The 19,158-nt window shown below is 34.1% G+C and overlaps 1 protein-coding gene across 2 annotated transcripts in view; it reads left to right on the top strand.

Moving 5' to 3' along the window:
- LOC145331748 (uncharacterized) overlaps nt 1-19,158 on the top strand; it is a 72,244-nt gene that overhangs the window by 39,024 nt on the left and 14,062 nt on the right. Inside the window, exon 2 of one of the 2 annotated variants that reach the window (XM_080176580.1) lies at nt 1,821-1,889. The exons of the other annotated variant lie outside the window; for it this stretch is intronic. The gene's annotated coding sequence lies outside the window, so the exon portion shown is untranslated. The remainder of the gene's footprint in view (nt 1-1,820; nt 1,890-19,158) is intronic. 2 annotated transcript variants of the gene reach the window in all.

The raw sequence follows: 19,158 nt of genomic DNA, 5'->3' as shown, positions 1-19,158 counted from the left end.
TATAAATTATTCTTGACTCAGACAGACAAATGCACTTACTCTTATTATAGAGTAGCAGCGCTATCAAAATCAACTTAAATACCCCTTACATCCCTGAAAAGTAAGTAAGTGTTTTTATTGATTAAATGGAAAAATTATTTGAAACATTGAAGTTTAACACACGAAACAAAACGCAACATAACATTTATAATTTTGAATAATTCTAAAAGATTATCCTTATTATAAAATAACAGGATTTCTTTCTGTCTGTCTTTACCCGAGAAACCACTGAACCGATATGGTTGTCCTTTACAATATAGCTTCTTATAGGTCTTATTATATATATTTATAACTATTTTGAGGAAGGGTATAACGACCCTCCGAAGAGAAATCACTCCAGAAAGACCCCCCTCCACAACAAATTTCTTTCTTTCGTTTTTTAAAAACTATACTGAAATTGGGGGGGGGTTGTTGAACATCCCTCCAACCTCTCCTCTAGAGGCCTCAAGGGGCTTATTTTTTACCCTATAGGCTTTTGGTGAAGCCATACACAAACAAAATTTACAATTATAGCCCATAATGTAATATACAAATTAGTCAAAGTATATATTTGAATTCTCTAATGACATATATGGAATTTGAGCAAATATTTAAGGCATATATTCTTAAACGGACAATTCTTACTGCGGCAACGTACATGATGTTACCAATGGGGCATTGATACACCCCTCCTGTTAAGGGATAACACAATGGACAATAAATTGATGTACATCCCCAATGATGATAAACTCCAGATTAAGATTGTTGGTTGAAAAGGTTAAACAATGTTATTTTGAAATTAAAGTTAAAAGTTATAAAAAAAAGTATTTGTTTTGCTTCTTTTCGTGTAGTTTAGGTTAGATACGGTTTTTTAAGGCACCGCAGGGGCTAGAGGATATTTTGGAATATTTGAAAGGGGCGCAGCCATGAGCTTCATTTAATTTTAATATTGATTTTCCATTATCCCTATGAATGTATAAGTTTGGACGTATATAACCATTTAGGTAATGATAAGCATCTAAGTTCTAAATTCCATATTCTGACTAAATGTTGTGTGCAGAGGTGTGCATTGATTTCTGCACATGTAGCATTAAATCATCAAATTGCCATTAGCGATACTCTTATCATTAAACGCACACACTCTAATATATTTGCTGTTACCGGCTACGCCCCAAGAGGCTTCTAGGAGTAACTTTTAGTGGGGTGAGGGTGGAAGTCGACTTTAAATTTTAGTTTTAAAAAGGAAAAGGAAAAAAAAATTTGGTGGTGATTCATATTTTCTATGGGCAACTTCTTTCAAGAGGGTTGTCGAAATTCTCCACCAAAATAGTTATCAACCTTCCCAGGACTTATAAGAAGCTATGCGTTTAGTGGAGGTTTAGACACACTTATGTTCCCGCTGTTAATACGCAAATTTATAAATAATTTATACACTATTTGACCACGTATTTTTTAAAATGGAGATTTAAATAGTTTTTATTAGTATTATAGACAGCTTTCTTTGGATATTAAAATGCAAAATTATAAGATTTAAAACTGTGGCCTTCGGTTTTAAATTTATGATTTTTATTTTTTATATTCGTCGAATATTGTCTTAGATACAATGCTATACATGATTTTTTCAGTATGGCTGAGAACCGGTTTTAATCCAGCGGATAAAAATCAGTTTTGTAGACATACTGGAAAGTATACGAAATTGCGAAAATACTTCTAATTTGATTTTTAATCATTATAGCCATTTTAGTTCTTACAAATTAAAAGCAAAAAATTATTGAAATATTAAACATATATCTATTTTTCAGGTTCGTTATAGATAAAGTTCAATAAATCTATCTATCATCTTGATAACAATTTCTTCTTCGAAAAAACAGGTAAATTTGTACAAATTAAAATATTTTTTTTTTAAATTTGTTATTTCAACAAGTTCATTGTTTCATCATTAAAACATAAAAAGCAACATATTGTTTATCTGTCTGTCTGTCTTTGTGTCCGTACATTAAGATCTCGCTTACTGTTAGACGGGCAAGGTCATCCTTTACAGTGAAGCTTCGTATAGGTCCAGGGCAGCTTTATATTTTGGTTACCTCCACCCTTACAAGAGTAATGGCGCCAGAGTAATTGCTCCATGAACAAACTTTTTTAAACTTAAAAATATAAAGTGAAATGTATCAATTTTTAATTTTGACTGTCGGTAAAGTTGGATGCAAAATAGTTTAAACTAAATACATCTTTCATATTGTACTGTAGCTGCGCTACTTATGGGTATAATTGACCTTGTTACTTTAAGATCTGTGCCATTAAAAAACAATAAACCATAACTGGGTATCAACTATCAAAATCATATAATCATCAAACATGATTAAACTTTTAAACAAATTGGGTTCAACTTAAAAAAAAGTTTTGCAACAAATTGTGCATCTACAAGATGTATGGTAATCACTACATTATTACTTGGATGTTGCAACAGATTTTCATATACTCTGATAAAGTAATACTTGCAGCTGGCTAAAATGACGATATCAACCATTACCCCATAACCTCCCCTCCTACTGGATGAACGAACTGACCAATAAATGAGGTCCATATTAGCAAGCTAAATTGACGACAATTTTCCCCCTGTCAATATATCCAAGTATATCCTATATCCATTTGTAGAGTACAACAGGTCAGGGAAGAAGGGATAAGACAATTCTTGATTAAATAATCTTAATGTGTGAATTAAAAATCAGAGAAGTAAACGAATAATAAATAATCTACAACCAATTCTTCCCCTCTTATACCTGGTTGGGGCGATACATTACCATTATGTAGCACCCAACATACAACCAACCATTTGACTGCGAGACCTTTGTTTGGAAGTCTTATCTATGCATGGGATTGAGTCTCGCCTGTTTATGGGCCAAGGCATTCCTCCTATTACTATTGATATAATAGGTTTAACGTGTTAATTATTGGAGATTAATTTAAAATCCAGTGTTCTATCCCTCTCTTGGTGTAGAGTAGATTAAAAAGACTTGCATTATTTGGCCAGAAGAAACACTTTGACAGATTATACACATATAAACTACAATTATACTCAGGGGTGGAGGGATCCACAATTGGCCGGATCCTTTTTTTACCTTTTTTAACCTACACAAAATCAGTAAAATTGATGACATTGATTTTGTTTCATAAATTAAATCTTACAGTAGGTCTTAAAATCGAGGAAGGAAAAAGAAATCATTTTACTTAAAATCGAGGAAGGAAAAAGAAATCATTTTACTTAAAATCGAGGAAGGAAAAAGAAATCATTTTACTTAAAATCGAGGAAGGAAAAAGAAATCATTTTACTTAAAATAAAATGCTCTTTATAATTAGAAGATTTTAGGAGACTAACACAGTAACAAGCCCTTTTCACTCCACAGGGGGAGCATAGGCCGCTGACAATTTGTCAGTGTTTCTGTAACAATGTGGCTTTTTTTATGGATATGGGATAGGGTTGTCAGCCCTAAGCCCTATGATTGCGGTGTAAAGCGTCCATTTGCCCATCAGACAACCTATAACCTTCCCGACGACGAGCGGATGCGCTACGTGTTGAGCCACGGTCGCGGGTTTTTAGGAGACTATTATCCATTAAATCCTGAGATTGTTTGATATAGTGAGAGAGAGAACGAGAGAGAGAAAGAGATAGAGAGAGATAGAGAGAGAGAGAGAGAGAGAGAGAGAGAGAGAGAGAGAGAGAGAGAGAGAGAGAGAGAGAGAGAGAGAGAGAAGAAAGAGATAAAATTAAATAGGTTTAACTTTGCATTTCATAGAACATGAGGGATCTTTATGGATAAGACCTTAAACAAGAAATGTATGCATAAACCCCCAATGATGATATACAAAAATACCACTTATTTATTAGTTGATATGTTCAAAAACTAATAATTTTAACCAAGCAATCCAGATTTAATAAAAGTTTTGAGCTAACGAATACTGAAGCATGTTTATAAAACTTTGGGTACCAGCAGTAATTACCTTTCATTGTCCTCTCCCTCCCTATAGAAAGTACTTTTAACAAGGACAATTATCCCAGCAACAACAACTACAATAATTGTTTTAAAAAGAAGAGAAAAGTGTTAAACAGGAGAAAAAGATATGGAGGAATATGGAGTAATTCTGCAGTAATACAAAATTACAAGGAGGGATGAGAAGGTTCCAGGACAAACGCAGGAGTCCCAAACGTCGGAGTGGACAAACGTAGGAGTGTTAAAATATTAATTTTACTAAGTATTTCTATACAGATTAGGTTAGGTTAAGATATGAATGAACAAATAAGCCCCCCGCAGGGGTTAGGCATTTAAAAAACCTATAAGATGGTCTAAAATATGTTAGGTTAGGTTAAGTGTCCACTCCGACGTTTGGGACTCCTGCGTTTGTCGTAGGACCGATGAGAAGACGGACAGTACTGGTACTGGTAACCAAAGTTTATAAACACTCTCTCACTTGTTGGCTTCAAAACTTTGGGTACTTTTATTTAATCTGGATTTCGTTTGAAAAACCCAAACTTTTCCACCAATAACTCCTAATTATAGAGTAGCTGCGCTATCAAAAAGTTAAAAGTACAAGTTGAAATAATTTGGCCCGTAAAATTTACGAGATCTTATTAAAATGTACTTTTTTATATTTTTATGTAGCTTCATCATGAAAGAGTTTATGGAAAATTGATGATTTTACAAACTTTAAATGTTTGATAACTATCTTAAAAATATTAATTCAAAAATAAATTATTTTTACCAATATATCATATTATATAAATTAGTAAGTTTTCTTTGTCTGTCGAGAAGGATCTCGCTGACCGCTAAACAGATATGTTTCTCATTAACAGTGAAACTTCTCATAGTTCCTGAGATGGTTTTAGGCTATTTGTTCTTCCATATCCCTTCGAGAATAAAATCTCTGTATGCTAGGGGTGAATCCGCTTCTAAAAGTAAAAGTAACTTTCCTAACTCATATCGGTAATTTGTCAGCTTTGACCACTTTTTCTTATTTTTTTTTGTTCTGTGAATGTAACTTAATTTAAAAGTGCAAAGTTAAAATAACATGAATAGGTATTATTTATAAATCTGTTTTTGATTAATCCTATTGTATAAAGTAGCAAGGTCTTTTTCTGTAGTTAGGATTCCGATTACTAATGAACCGAATAAGTTCTCCATTTTAAGGAAGCCTCACTTGTGTCCCTGGATGGTATTAAGATATTTAATTTTTTATATTTGAGTCTGATAATGGTTTTTGGGCTATTTTATGAGGCGGCGCAGCCGCTGTTCTTCTCTATTTTACACAACTATTTAGGCCTCTTTTAATATAACACCCTATAGTATTATGTTAATAAAATAGCAGCAGCAAAGATTGATATACAAAAGATTGTATGACTCAGACCCGTAATAATTAGAGTTTCTTATTATATTAACCTCTGGGCTAGAGTCTTGGCAACAAGGGACAATTATTCTTGAAAATAATTCCTTTATCAGGATACCTATAAAAATTGGAGTATTTTCTTTTAATTTTAGCATGTAAGCATTGTCTTATCGATTTCAAACTTGTGATGGTAATTCTTGTAACAGTTAGATACAGTTCGTTTGTCCGTTTGCTGTGCCTTGCTTTATAATTGTTGGCAACCTTGTTTTGTTGTAGCTAAACCAGATTAAATTATATTTTCTATGAATTAAAATATAACACTTTACTGTTCTTTTTTATTATTTAAACTTTTGATAATGTGCTACTTATGGACATGGTTGTCCTAGTTTTTTTTTAACGGAATTTTAGTTCCTATCCTCGACAAATTATGCACCCTATATATTCTGGAACATTGTTAGATAAAAATTGAAATATCCCCCCCCCCCTCCCCCGCCATAACCAACTTGCGATTTTTTTCCATAATAAGGAAGTTGGCAATTTGCAGGAACCAAAAAGGATAGGACAACAGACGTTAAATATATTTACATCCCCGATTGTGTTGGAATGATTTTTCTTGTATTCCCTGGCAAGTTCGAACCCATTAATTCCCTTTTCCTTACACCAGAGAATGAGTGTGTTACGCGGCATTCCTAACTATCTCCGCGCTTCGCTTGTAAACAAACAAAGGCGCGCACATTTTTTCCTTGTTGATTCCCATGTGAAGAGCTACGTGAATAAAAATAATGTATTGGATGGATATACATGCGCTCTAATCCGTGGAAGATCTCAAATAAGCCTTCCTGCTTAGTTTGACATCATAATGTGGTAAGAATTTATCTTAATTCTTAATAATAAGTGTAGTATGGTATATTTTTACGAAGAAATTTAAAACATTAATTTTTCAACAAATAGACCATTTAACTGCTAACTTTTGACATACGAATATTTTCCTTAATTTTATTGATCATTTGAATCTAAAATTATCAATTTCTGATGCTATTTAATATGTTTCGTGCCAATTTAAAGTTTTTTAGAAATTTTATATTTTTAATTAAATTGAAATCACGCAACCTCGATATACAAAAATAATAAACCATTAATGCTATGTAATTAATCTTTATATTTTTGTTTTAGATTCACCGTTTTCATGGTAATAAATACACATTTGTAAACATTCACATGTTGGTCATTCGGAGGGCTTGGAGATTAAGATTTCGTGTACGGCAAGGCATGCGTACCGAAACAATGAAAACGAGACAGAACAGATGCAGCTAAGAACATTCTGTGAAGTTTTGTGAATGTGTTGGTTGTGATACCTTACCACACATTATTATTATAGTCATAATCAGTACAGTTAACTTTAGTGACAATTATGGGTCCTAAAAAGAATAAAGGTGAACAATTGAGTAAGCGGCTGCGTCCAGCCGTTGATGCCCTAACCAGTGAGCTAAATAGAGTGATGAAGTTGGTCAGTGATACTTCAGAACTTAATGTTAGACATCTCACTAAGGAATCAATCCTTGTCCATGACAAGTTCGAGACATTTGACAGCATCATGGTCGGTTTTAACAAGCTTGGGTTGAGAATCCAAGAGCTTGATGAGTTTAGTGACATTTATTCTGATATAGTTACTGTACAAAAAGACTATAGTGCCTTGAAAGACGCTCTTGATGCTATAGAAGAGCTTAGTGACATTCAAAGTGTTGTTGATGTTGTTGGTGATAATTTGCCTAACCATCAGGCTGAACTTTATGATCGATGTTTGAAGATTGTGAAAGTTATTAAAGGGCCATATTTTCCCTTACCTGATGCAATTATAAACACTTTGTCTGCTTTGATGAAACGTTTGGCTGAGGTTAAGCTTGAACCTGTGAAGCCACCTACAACGTCGGCGGGTGCCTCGACAGCATCGCCATTTGTGTCACCGTTTGGCACACCACAGTTCGCCGCCGGTTCTATATTCACGCCAGGATATATGAATCGTGTCGACGAACGTCTTCTTCCCAGCTTCGACGGCCTGGAAGCATCCTACGTAAGTTTTAAAGACACTTTTAAAAAGCTTACTGTAGGACAAGACCCGTCGTATTTACAGTTATTATTAAGCAGTGAAAAGGTCTGTAAAAATAAAGAGCTTAGACTCCAGTTAATTCAGATTCAATCGCATGAATCTCAGTGGGCCTACCTTGACGCACGTTTTAAGTCCAAAACACGTCAGATGCTCTGCCTTTTCAACCAATGGGAGAAGAAGTCTAAACCGTCGGACTCCAACCAGATTGTGACTGTGTTAGCAGAGTTTGGCGGAGCAGTTAGCCAGCTGGAGCAGCTGACTAAAGATGATGAAGATGATGAAGTTACCACTAGCCAGTGGTTGACTGTGATACTTCTTGAGATGTTATCCAAGAAGTTGCCACGTGATTTTCAAGACAAGCTCAATCTATCATTGGGCTCGATGGATGTCCCAAACGTCCCAAAGCTGTTAAAGATTATTGAAGAACAGCGTGGCGCCATTTTAATGAGGTGTTCGACTGATATGGACACCCCCTCTAAGAAGAAAGGTAACCCTGCGACAGCCGCTACCGCCGTAGGTAAACCTGGTAAATCTAAGATGAAGCAGTCATGTTTTGTTAATGGCTGTAGTGAGATGCACTTACTTTACAAGTGCCCAAAATTTCATGACCTGTCAGTGTCAGACAGGAAGAGTATTGTGGAGAGTGCTGGATGCTGTTGGATTTGTTTGCAAAAAGGGCATAAATCTGTGGATTGCCCGAAGGCAGATGTAATAGGCGGCTGCAAAGTGGACAATTGTGGTCAGGCCCATAACAACCTTTTGCATGAGAGTGTTGATATGGCTGCCGCCGTCTATGAAGTACATACTTCCCCTGAGGCGAACCTAATGTTAATGTTACAACAATTAGACGTCGTTGACATTAATCGCCAGAAGGTCCCAGTGAACGCCATGTGGGACACTGGTTTAACTACTTCAATGGTAACCCAGTCACTTGTTAATAAACTTCAGTTACCTTTTACTGGACGTTCAGCAAGAATTTCTCTAGCTGACGGTGAAGTTAAATGTTTCCCGACGGTCAAGCTATGTTTAGTTGATCGACACAATAATTATCACATGTTAGAACCTGTGGTAGTGCCTCTCATTGGTCGAAAAGAGGCGATCTGCTCCATAAATCCTGTGGAGGCAGCTGTTTTGTTTGATATGAAACCTGAAGATTTTACTTTGGTTGATGGGCAGGTTGATTTGCTCGTAGGGCACCTGCACCCATCGATGTTTCCCTACTCTGTACGTTCAGTAGGAGAAACCATGCTTTACTCCAGCCTGTTTGGATCTGGATATTTTGCTGTTAGTGCTAATGGTTTAGCAAAGAGTAGGTATGTTGTCTGCTCAGATGTTCAGCCGCAGCCGACTGTTGGTGCTGCTTGTGATGCTATTATTGAACCTGTTGGTTCTGCTTGTAACGCGGCTGATGAACCTTTTGGTTCTGCTAGTGCTGCAGCCGTTGACAACCTGGCTACGGCGGGTGTTGCCGTGGTTATTACTGATAATGATGTTAGTTGTGCTGCAGTTATTCCTGATGATATTGGTAACGATACTGTAGTCGTTGATAACTTTGTTACGGCGGGTGTTGAGCCGCTGAATGATTCGGTTCCAGCCGGACAAGAGCCGACGGGAGTTTCGGTTCCGGCTGGACAAGAGCCGATCAGAGTTTTGGTTCCAGCTGGACAAGAGCCGACGGGAGTTTCGGTTCCAGCTGGGCAAGAGCCGATAAGAAATTCGGTCTCGGCCGGACAAGAGCCGACGGGAGTTTCGGTTCCGGCCGGACAAAAGCCAGTAGATGATTCTAAGTCTTATGACAGCCACACTTTTATTACGTGCCCTGGTGGTGTTATGAATCAAGAATCGACTTGGTTGCTGCCAAGCTGGCCGCCCGACGCAGGGTAAGAGGCCTGCCAATGGCGGGTGGAAATATGGCGGGTGTTGCCGCCAGAAAGTCATTGAAATTTTTCAAACCACACATATCTAATCTACAACATGAATTATTATGTGAAAATGATCTTTAAAGAAAAAAATGTCACAAGTTATATATTAGGCTTGTGAAGGGAACCAAATGGGTTCTGTAAAGAATAAGTATTCATTATTCAACTAATTTTATTGTTCATACCTAAGCACAAAAATTCTACAAAACTGTTTAGACTTTTAAAGCAGATTTTAAAAAGATTTTGTTTCTTTAAGTATGATTTTGAAAAGCAAAAGTTCGTGAAATGATTTTTGCAGATTTTAAATTGAGAAAATTAGATTTTTTACAAATTATTTTTCTAGTTTTTTTTTATGGTTCACGTTTACTTAAAAAATGTTATTTCTCAGATTCTCATATGAAATAATGCATTAAAGTAAAGAACACAACATGTAATATTATTATGATAATGTTTAAAATATTCCTCATTATTATTTTAAAAGATTATCGCAAAAATCAAGATATTCGTTTAAATTTGTAAGCAAATTAAAGATTTTCTTTCATTCCGGAGGCAGAGATTCTTAACAATTCATGTACAAAATTTTTCGTTCACTCCGGAAGCTGGGTTTCCTATTAATCCACGCGTTAAGATTTTTTCTTCATTCCGAGAGCAGAGATTCGTAGTAATATACGTACCTAGCGATTTCGGACAATTTTAAACCTTGAGAAAATACTTTTAGCAATTATTTTCCTAGGTATATATATTTTTCGTTCATGTTTAAGCATTTATAATAATGAACACGATGTATGATATTATTAAAATATTGAATATTATTTATATAAATATCACAGAATTAATTTAAGATAAACTATGCATATTTTAAATTAACTCTACCTTCATTTTTATCGCATATATTAAAATTGAAGCAGTATTTTTTAAAAGAAATGGGTAATTTCATCATTTCTTAAGATTTATAAGTAACGCAAATTTTGATACAATTTCGTTTAATTTTCAAATCGATGCAAGATTTTTTTCATTTGAAATGCAAACTTAAGTTCTTTATACGTTTATGCAAGTTCTTTCAATGATTTAAGTCTTTCCGGGACCAGGGATTTTTTCGCGGAAAATTTCCTAGGTACCTGCACAGATATAAATATTTTTATCCTTGTTGGATTGAAATTTGACATGATAAGAAATTAACAAAATGAGATTTTTACATCATTTAAATATTTCTTTATGATTTATTACAATCACATAAATAATTTAATATTACATGTATATTAAAATTATTTCTATTTACCTTTTAACCGATGTACCTAAAGAAAAATGCAGATTTTTTTCGTCTTGAATTAAGTAGATTCTTTGAGTTCGAAGATCTAAGCTTAATAAGACCGCTCTATAGTGTATCTTAGCTCTGTTACCTCGGCCAGACATACTACAGAACGGCAAAACTAAAGCATAAGATAATTTTATTTTGATTGCTTTGACTGATGATTTTAAAGTTTCTTGAATTATTCATGATTCTTTTAATTTTTGATTTGATTTAAACATCACTAATTATGTTTATTTTCAGTTGATGGAGCCCTGCGCCAGAAATCCTGTCGGAAATTATGCAGTATCAAAAAATTGTGATGGAAAGACATAACGTCCGTCAGGATAGCTGGAACATGGCATTATTAATATTTGAAAGATTGGTTAGTTTGTATCTTGAGGGGTTCATTCTAACTGAGGCCCCAAATTGCCTTAATTTTGACTGTATGAATATGTACAAGTTGCTTTCTTCTTAAAACAGAGAGAAATTGCAAACTCAGCATTTTGAGAAGTTCTTTTCTTATAATTGAGCTTTTGTTTTATTTTTTGGTAATTTAATTTGCATATTTCAATTGCAATTTTATTTTACGCAATTTTGATTCACGAAGATTTAAAATTATGAGATTTTAATTTTCCGATGTTTGATGATTTTTTTCACAGTCATATTTTATTTAGATTTAAGTATCTATTTATTAAACATGTTAGATTTAAGGATTTACCTATTTTATCTAAGAATGTCTAGATGTAAGCCCGAGTATTTTTCCGCTGGAGAAAATGCTTAATTTTGAGAAGTTTTTTATGAAAATTCTATTTTTCTTTTCTAGCAAAAAGATTTAGTAGAAAAAATGTCATTATTTAATCTTTCTTTCTTTTGATTAAAAGTTTGAGTTGATTATTTAATTATTGATGCGATTTTTAATATAAAAATCATTTGCCTATTATTATGTAGGTACCTAATCAAAGTTTAGGTACTATTGATTATTAATTCATGTATTCGCAATTACATGGTCTGTAATTCTAACTTTAATTGAGATTATGAGGCCATGATTAATGAGATGTGTGAGTGGTAAATGTGCATTTCATGAATGTTGAATGCTTTTCCCATTCCTTATTCCTATCCTTATGTGGTAGTGGAGTCGGTTTGAATTATTGTGGTGTTCGTAAGTTACCATAATTAATTTTAGGCCTGATGGCCATGCCATTTTAAACTCTTGTAATTTATGCGTTATGAGATTGTGATTTGTGGACACTGTCTGCACGCATGATGTTAAGATGAGTTATTGTGTTCGATTCCCAGTGACTAGACGGGTGTGTGTTGGAATGATTTTTCTTGTATTCCCTGGCAAGTTCGAACCCATTAATTCCCTTTTCCTTACACCAGAGAATGAGTGTGTTACGCGGCATTCCTAACTATCTCCGCGCTTCGCTTGTAAACAAACAAAGGCGCGCACATTTTTTCCTTGTTGATTCCCATGTGAAGAGCTACGTGAATAAAAATAATGTATTGGATGGATATACATGCGCTCTAATCCGTGGAAGATCTCAAATAAGCCTTCCTGCTTAGTTTGACATCATAATGTGGTAAGAATTTATCTTAATTCTTAATAATAAGTGTAGTATGGTATATTTTTACGAAGAAATTTAAAACATTAATTTTTCAACAAATAGACCATTTAACTGCTAACTTTTGACATACGAATATTTTCCTTAATTTTATTGATCATTTGAATCTAAAATTATCAATTTCTGATGCTATTTAATATGTTTCGTGCCAATTTAAAGTTTTTTAGAAATTTTATATTTTTAATTAAATTGAAATCACGCAACCTCGATATACAAAAATAATAAACCATTAATGCTATGTAATTAATCTTTATATTTTTGTTTTAGATTCACCGTTTTCATGGTAATAAATACACATTTGTAAACATTCACATGTTGGTCATTCGGAGGGCTTGGAGATTAAGATTTCGTGTACGGCAAGGCATGCGTACCGAAACACCGATGATAATAAATAATATTATAACTTTTGATTATTGGTTAAAAAGTTTTAACAACCAACTAATAAAGATTTTTTAAAATTACCCAATGTCTTTAAGCACCGATTTACAAAAAGTTTTCAATGGCAATTTCCAGGCAAATGTTACCTCCCTACGCGTAACATATCTGCCTAATTGTCCTAGAAATACCCAAATGTTGGGAATAGTCCCTTTCGTGGCAACGCTCCTTAAGGGGCGATTCGTCGTATTTTTAAAATGGCTTTTGATAGGTTATTTTAGGATAGGTTGGGTTATATTGGGTTAGGTGATTGCCCCACAAAGTTAGGCAATTGGCCCCGCAGGGTTAGAGCCACCCGCAAGGGCTAGAAATGAGAGAAAAGCTACTGTGAAAAAAAAACGAAGAATCGCCCCTTAGGGACAGTCCCCATGAAAACACTTCTGATATATTCTCCTTAAGACTACCTGTTCAGGGATACATCAATTACTAAAATCAGTCAATAAATAAGGAAATTATGCCCCAAAACATGAATATCTCGTAATAAGGTTTCCCCTCTGGCATACTGGATTTACTTGATTTACCTCACTCAACTTTCTGGCGTGTTGTACAGTGAAAAAACTACCCCCCCCTTATTTTTGATTTTTGTCAAAAATAAGCGGGGGGTTAATTCTTTGCCTTGCCGTGCTTTTTTCCTCCTTGCCGTTTTCCAGACATTAAAAAACTACCCCCCCCTTATTTTTGATTTTTGTCAAAAATAAGCGGGGGGGGGGGGGGTTTCGGTGCTCCAGTCTACCACATGTAAGCAAGTACCGACTATACTCCAAATGTTAAACAACTTCGCTTTAACCAGCAATTCCATAGTTTTTTGGGGGGACTATACCTAATTTTATCACTATGGTAATTTAATGTTTAATACTTTCAAAGCAGTAGAAAATAATCTTTATTACTGTTTGAATCTAAACCCAAACACTTTTGCCTCATATTTTTCTGCCTCTTAGAAATAACACATATGAAAAGTACATAAAACAAAGCTCATTGTAAATGACTTCGAGGCAAAGGTTATTCAATCATGGGGATGTTTGTCTAGAATCCTTCGCTATGGGGTTGCTTCTTGTTCTTGCTTGGCAAGTAGGGCGATATTAAAGAAAATAATAGAGAGGGTATTTGCTATATGTAACTTTACACACAGGGCGGGGACCCTGTCCTGATATTGTACTGGTTCTTTGAAATCAGCTAACGGCGAACCTTCAAAAGACCAAAAAGCAATTTGCTAGCAGACGAAAAGGGTCTCCGCCACTTGGGTCAGGTAGTTGCCTTGATCATACATCTATTCTTATACAATTTTATCAAGCCTTCTCATTCTTAAAAATATAGAATTTCTATCGCTATTTTGCGTCCCAAAAATTGGCTGTTTTGCGTGTGCTGACCTACTACCGATTTCGTGCAAAGAAACTATTATATCTGGCATCATTAGTAGCACAACTAGGGGATCATGACGATAAGACAAAAAAAGCCTTTCTTGAACATTAGAGACTTTTCCATGTCAGAGTATCAAAATATTTTTAGCATTTTCAATGTATAATGTCAACCTAAAAGCTATAAATCAGGAACCTGAAGGGATAAGACAATGCAGGAAAAATTAATGACTAATGAAGCTGTATCAAATAAAGGCATAAATTGCTTTCCAATTAGCAGATTTAATGTTTTATTTTAGCGCAATGTTTAATTTTCGGCAATAATTGTTAGATTAGGAGGAATGTGTTGGCCAAAATCAGGTTCAAATCAATAACGTAGACAGTTTAAACTTACTGACAAAGGTCGTGTAATTAAAGATTTGGTTCTTTTAAAGACGTTTGGCTGTGTAATAATGCACATCATTGGCAAAAATAGGTTCAGCGTACATTGTATAATTTGTATATCATACTTGATACCGCCTCTAATAATATGTAGCTACACCAAAACTATTCAGACTCTTAAACACCAAAAACTGGCATATTTTTTATGTTAAAAATGGACCCCTTTTCAGTAGTAAAGGTACTCAATAATTAGAAATGTCTGTCTGTCCAAAGCATTTAATAGGAAACATGATTTTCTCGGTTTCTATTTTAGATAGACAGTTGAAATTTAGTTTGAAGATTCCTTATACGAACGAGCTACAAAAGACATTTCTATATAATTGTTTCTATTTATCAAATTTAAAAAAAAAAGTAAGCGGTTAAAAGGTGTCGGGGTTATTTCAAATCATTAGGATATTTTTGAAAAGGCATAAAAACACATAATGTACGTAAAAGCACCTATAAGCATAAAGTTTCAGGGATCTAAAGAGATAAGAAAATTGCCGATAAATTGATGTATATCCCCAATTTTAATACACAAAATTATCTCATCTAAAGGTTACAATTATTGGTTGAAACGTTTTGACACTCAACTTATTGAAATAACTAATCAAAATTCAATAAAAATCCCAAAGTTTTTAAGCAAACAAGTAAGAAAACGTTATCATAAAAGTTTGGAGACTAGTGTATCAAACAATATCCCCTTCCTTCCTGATATAGTTTAGCAAAGCTAAAATTTAGACAGGATTGATTGGCTTATAGAGTTTTGTTCCTTTTGATAAGGTCTTAAGCAAACGTATTTAAATTGTAAGTATAAGTAATAAATGGATATAGAATATATATGGATATTGTGATAGGAGAAAAAAATTGTCGTAAATTTAGGTTTTTAACGTGGAACTCATTTATTGGCCAGTTCACTCATCCAGTAGGAGGGAAGGGGGTGAATTATGTGGATGGAGGGTATTGTTAATTTGGCCAGCAGCCAGTTTCACTTTATCAGAGAACATGAAAATCTGGTGTAAGATCCAAGTAATAATATATCCATTTATAAGTAATAAATATAACCAACCCAGCCCCCAGCCATTTACATAAACTAACATTAGTTTAAATGGATAAATTGGATGTTATACCAGATTTAGATATTTCCTATTAAAGTGAAACTCGCAGCGGGCTAAATTAACGATACCCTCCATCCTCTCCCTTTTACCCCATCCCCTCCCCTCTTACTTGATGAACGATATGACCAATGAATAAGTTACATGTTAGCAACCTGAATTGACGAAATTTTCCACGCATATAATTTATCCATTTAAGTTATATACAATAACTGAATAAATTAGCATTGCATCTTCTATATTCTTACACATCTTAAAGACATCATTTATTGATATTTCAAATATAATTTTATTTTGTTAATAAATTCTGAATGGCCAATAAAATAAAAATAACCCCCCCCCCCCCCCCACTAATAAAATCCCATTAGAAGATCTTTTAACCCCCCTGTAAGTAAATACTGCTTTTAGAGGTAAGCTTCAGTAAAACCTATAAATAACTACTATGGGAATTTATTTTTATAATAAAATTATGATTAGATCTTTCTAGAGATAATATTGGATAAGCCCCTAGACTCTAGGGGATGAGGGGGGGAGAAGTGGAAATACCATTAAACTATCCTAAGGACATCTATAAAGCACTAAAAGGCCACAAAAATTAACTTAGATAGCGGCTTTTGGGGGTTTATTTAAACTCCCCAAAATAGTTAGAAAACCTTCGCCAGATCTAAATAAAAGCTTCACTGTAAAGTAGAGCCTTAGTGGTTAGTTACTTAGGACACTCATTAGTTATTCTTTGCTGTTTGAAAAACACAGGGACCTTATGGGATAAGACAATGAACGATAAATTGATATAAATCCAGAATGATGATGAACAAAACTATCCCTCCTGTAGATTACAATTATTGATTATTTAAACATTAGAACAAAAAAATCCTTAAAAGTAATAAAAGATGTGAACCATCGAATAAGATAACATAGTTATTAAACTTTGGGTACCCGTGTAAGAAAAAATCCAATGTCCCCTTCCTCCATGAAAAAAAACTATACTCACTATTTCCTTTGGTCTACCCACTATTTAACCTCTCAGGGATATTTAGTTAGGGCCATAGCCGTGAAAAATTCCCCTCCCCCCCAGTTAACTTTTCTGTAATTGTAGCTAGTAAATATTGAAAGAAAAATCTAAATCAATTAAATCCTTTATTGTTCCCCCCCTCCCTGCTAGCCTACAGGGAGGGAGGGTACATTTTAAACTGTAAACTATACTGATCCTCAAAGTTTTTATAAACAGGTTTTCCCATTCGTTGGTTTAAAAAACTTTGGGGACTTTTATTTGAATTCGATTATGTTGTACAAACTTTTAACTATTATTTTCAATTTCCAACAGCGGGGTAATTATGTCTATCGTAATTAGGGCTGTATGTACATCATGTATCGTCTATTGTCATATCCCTCGAGATCTATGGTTAACCCCAGATTATCAAACATAAAGTGTCGAAATAAAACCCCTATAGCTGATTTAATTACATCAACAAAATTTCAATGGTTAACACATCAAGATGAGTAGCAATGACTGACGTGTTATCGAAGAAAGGCTATATGATTTATATTTATATCGACGTTATGACCGACTAAGTAACCATGAATTGACCATGTATCGCTGTCCTAATAATGACATTTTGACTAATATTTCTATAATGTGCTATTTGATTACGAATATTAGCGGCAAGATGGAAACGTCTTATTAAATTGAAACCTCTATAGAAGAAAAATAGAGAGTGACACGGGTCTAGAGGTCGAATATATGTAAATAATCAAAAATCCCATGTATTAAGGAATAGGACAATGATTGATAGATTGATCATTCTCTAAATTATGATGTGTGGTATTTTCAGAGAAAGAGAGGGGACATTGGGCTGTTTATTATGCAAAGTTTTATAATTTAACATTTTCTTATTCATTGTTTGGCGACTCAATTGAATTTTAATTGGTTGAATCATTAAATTATTGAGTATTCAAACGTATCAACCACTAATTGTAATCTACAATAGCCCCCCCCCCCCCTCCAATAAGGATACAAAATGCAGAATGGGGTAAATTTAATATACATCCATTATCCCTCTCATCCATGTTTCCCTCAGATATATGTGTCAATTCTTATACCGTTAATCATAAAACTGTTATTGGCTTTAAGTAATTTATTTTTGGGCATTGGTAATTTGTTAACATTATAGAAATTTGCTATACATAAATTAATCAACCAAAGTGCTCTGGCAATGGCCGAAAAATTGAAGTACACCCCCAGTGATGATACACAAAATTACCCCTTATGTAGATTACAATTGGGGGTTAAAACTTTTAGACACTTAACTAAATGAACAAAACAATCAAAATTCAATAAAGGTCCCCAAGGTTGTTAAGTTAACGAATTATAGAAAGTTATTAGAAGACTTAAGGGACTAATGTCATATACAGAAATATTTATTTGATTATTATCGCTGCGCTACTTTCACAAGTATTGTTTTTGTTTAAAGTATGAGAAGTCTGCAATTTGCGGTTAGCTTTAGGGTTTTATACTACTTGACAGAAAAGGTTTTAGGCTGGAGCAAACATTCTTTTTGGTAGCTTTAGAGCGCGGTTACTTAATAAATGTGTCTGTATGTCTGTTTAAGGCTACAACATGGGTAACAACTTTCTAGCCCCAACTTGTCAGTACCCCCCCCCCCCCCTTCTTTTTTTTAAATTAAAGGGAGGGTTGTAGTTTTTTGTTTGTTTATTTAGGAACACAGTAATAGTGTCTGGCTGATTATGACGTAACAAAAAAAAATAGCCAATGAGAGGCCACTATAAATTTTACCATTGGTCAATAACGGCCTCTCATTGGCTAATTTTTTTTGTTACGTCATAATCAGTCAGACACTATTACTGTGTTCTTTATTTAGGTTAGGTAAGATTAAATTATGTTATTGGATACTCTATAACCCTGCAGTATTGGGTAATCAGCGCTTAACCGGTAATTTGTGTGAAAACACGGCATTTTCTTAAAGATATGGTTATCTCGATATTGCTTCGCTTCTTATGCACATAATTTTCCTAGTCAACATTAATGACTGTTTTACTTTGGATTATATCATTCTTGTTTAATTGAAATGATGGTATGAATAGTATCTTATTATTGCAATGAACAAGGATGATAACATCTATAAAAGTAGAACATAACAAGTCTGACATTTGCAATTGAGAACAATAATGATTTATTTGAAAGCTGATTTATTAATTGTAAAGTTGCGCAAAATACAAACTAAAATTTTTGGATATATTACACAGTATTATTCCTGTGACGTCATAAAAATGAGGGAGAGGAGAAGTGGGAAAGAAAACCCCTAAGAAAGAGAATGAGAATCCTTCATTTTTATGACGTCACAGGAATCAAAAGTGGTACTGAAGTGGTGCAGATTGGGCTTCGTCTGTTTTTAAAATCATGCCTATTGCTTAATCCTTCCATTTAAAAATTCAAATTTAAAGGATAATTTAATTAGTGGCGTGCAAAGTACTTTGTC

Source organism: Acartia tonsa, chromosome 11 (genome assembly GCF_053477335.1).
Source record: "Acartia tonsa isolate MP-2025a chromosome 11, ASM5347733v1, whole genome shotgun sequence".
In the NCBI taxonomy this organism is placed as follows: Eukaryota; Metazoa; Arthropoda; class Copepoda; order Calanoida; family Acartiidae; genus Acartia; species Acartia tonsa.
Note: the sequence above shows the minus strand (reverse complement) of the source record. Positions and strands in the feature narration are given on the sequence as shown.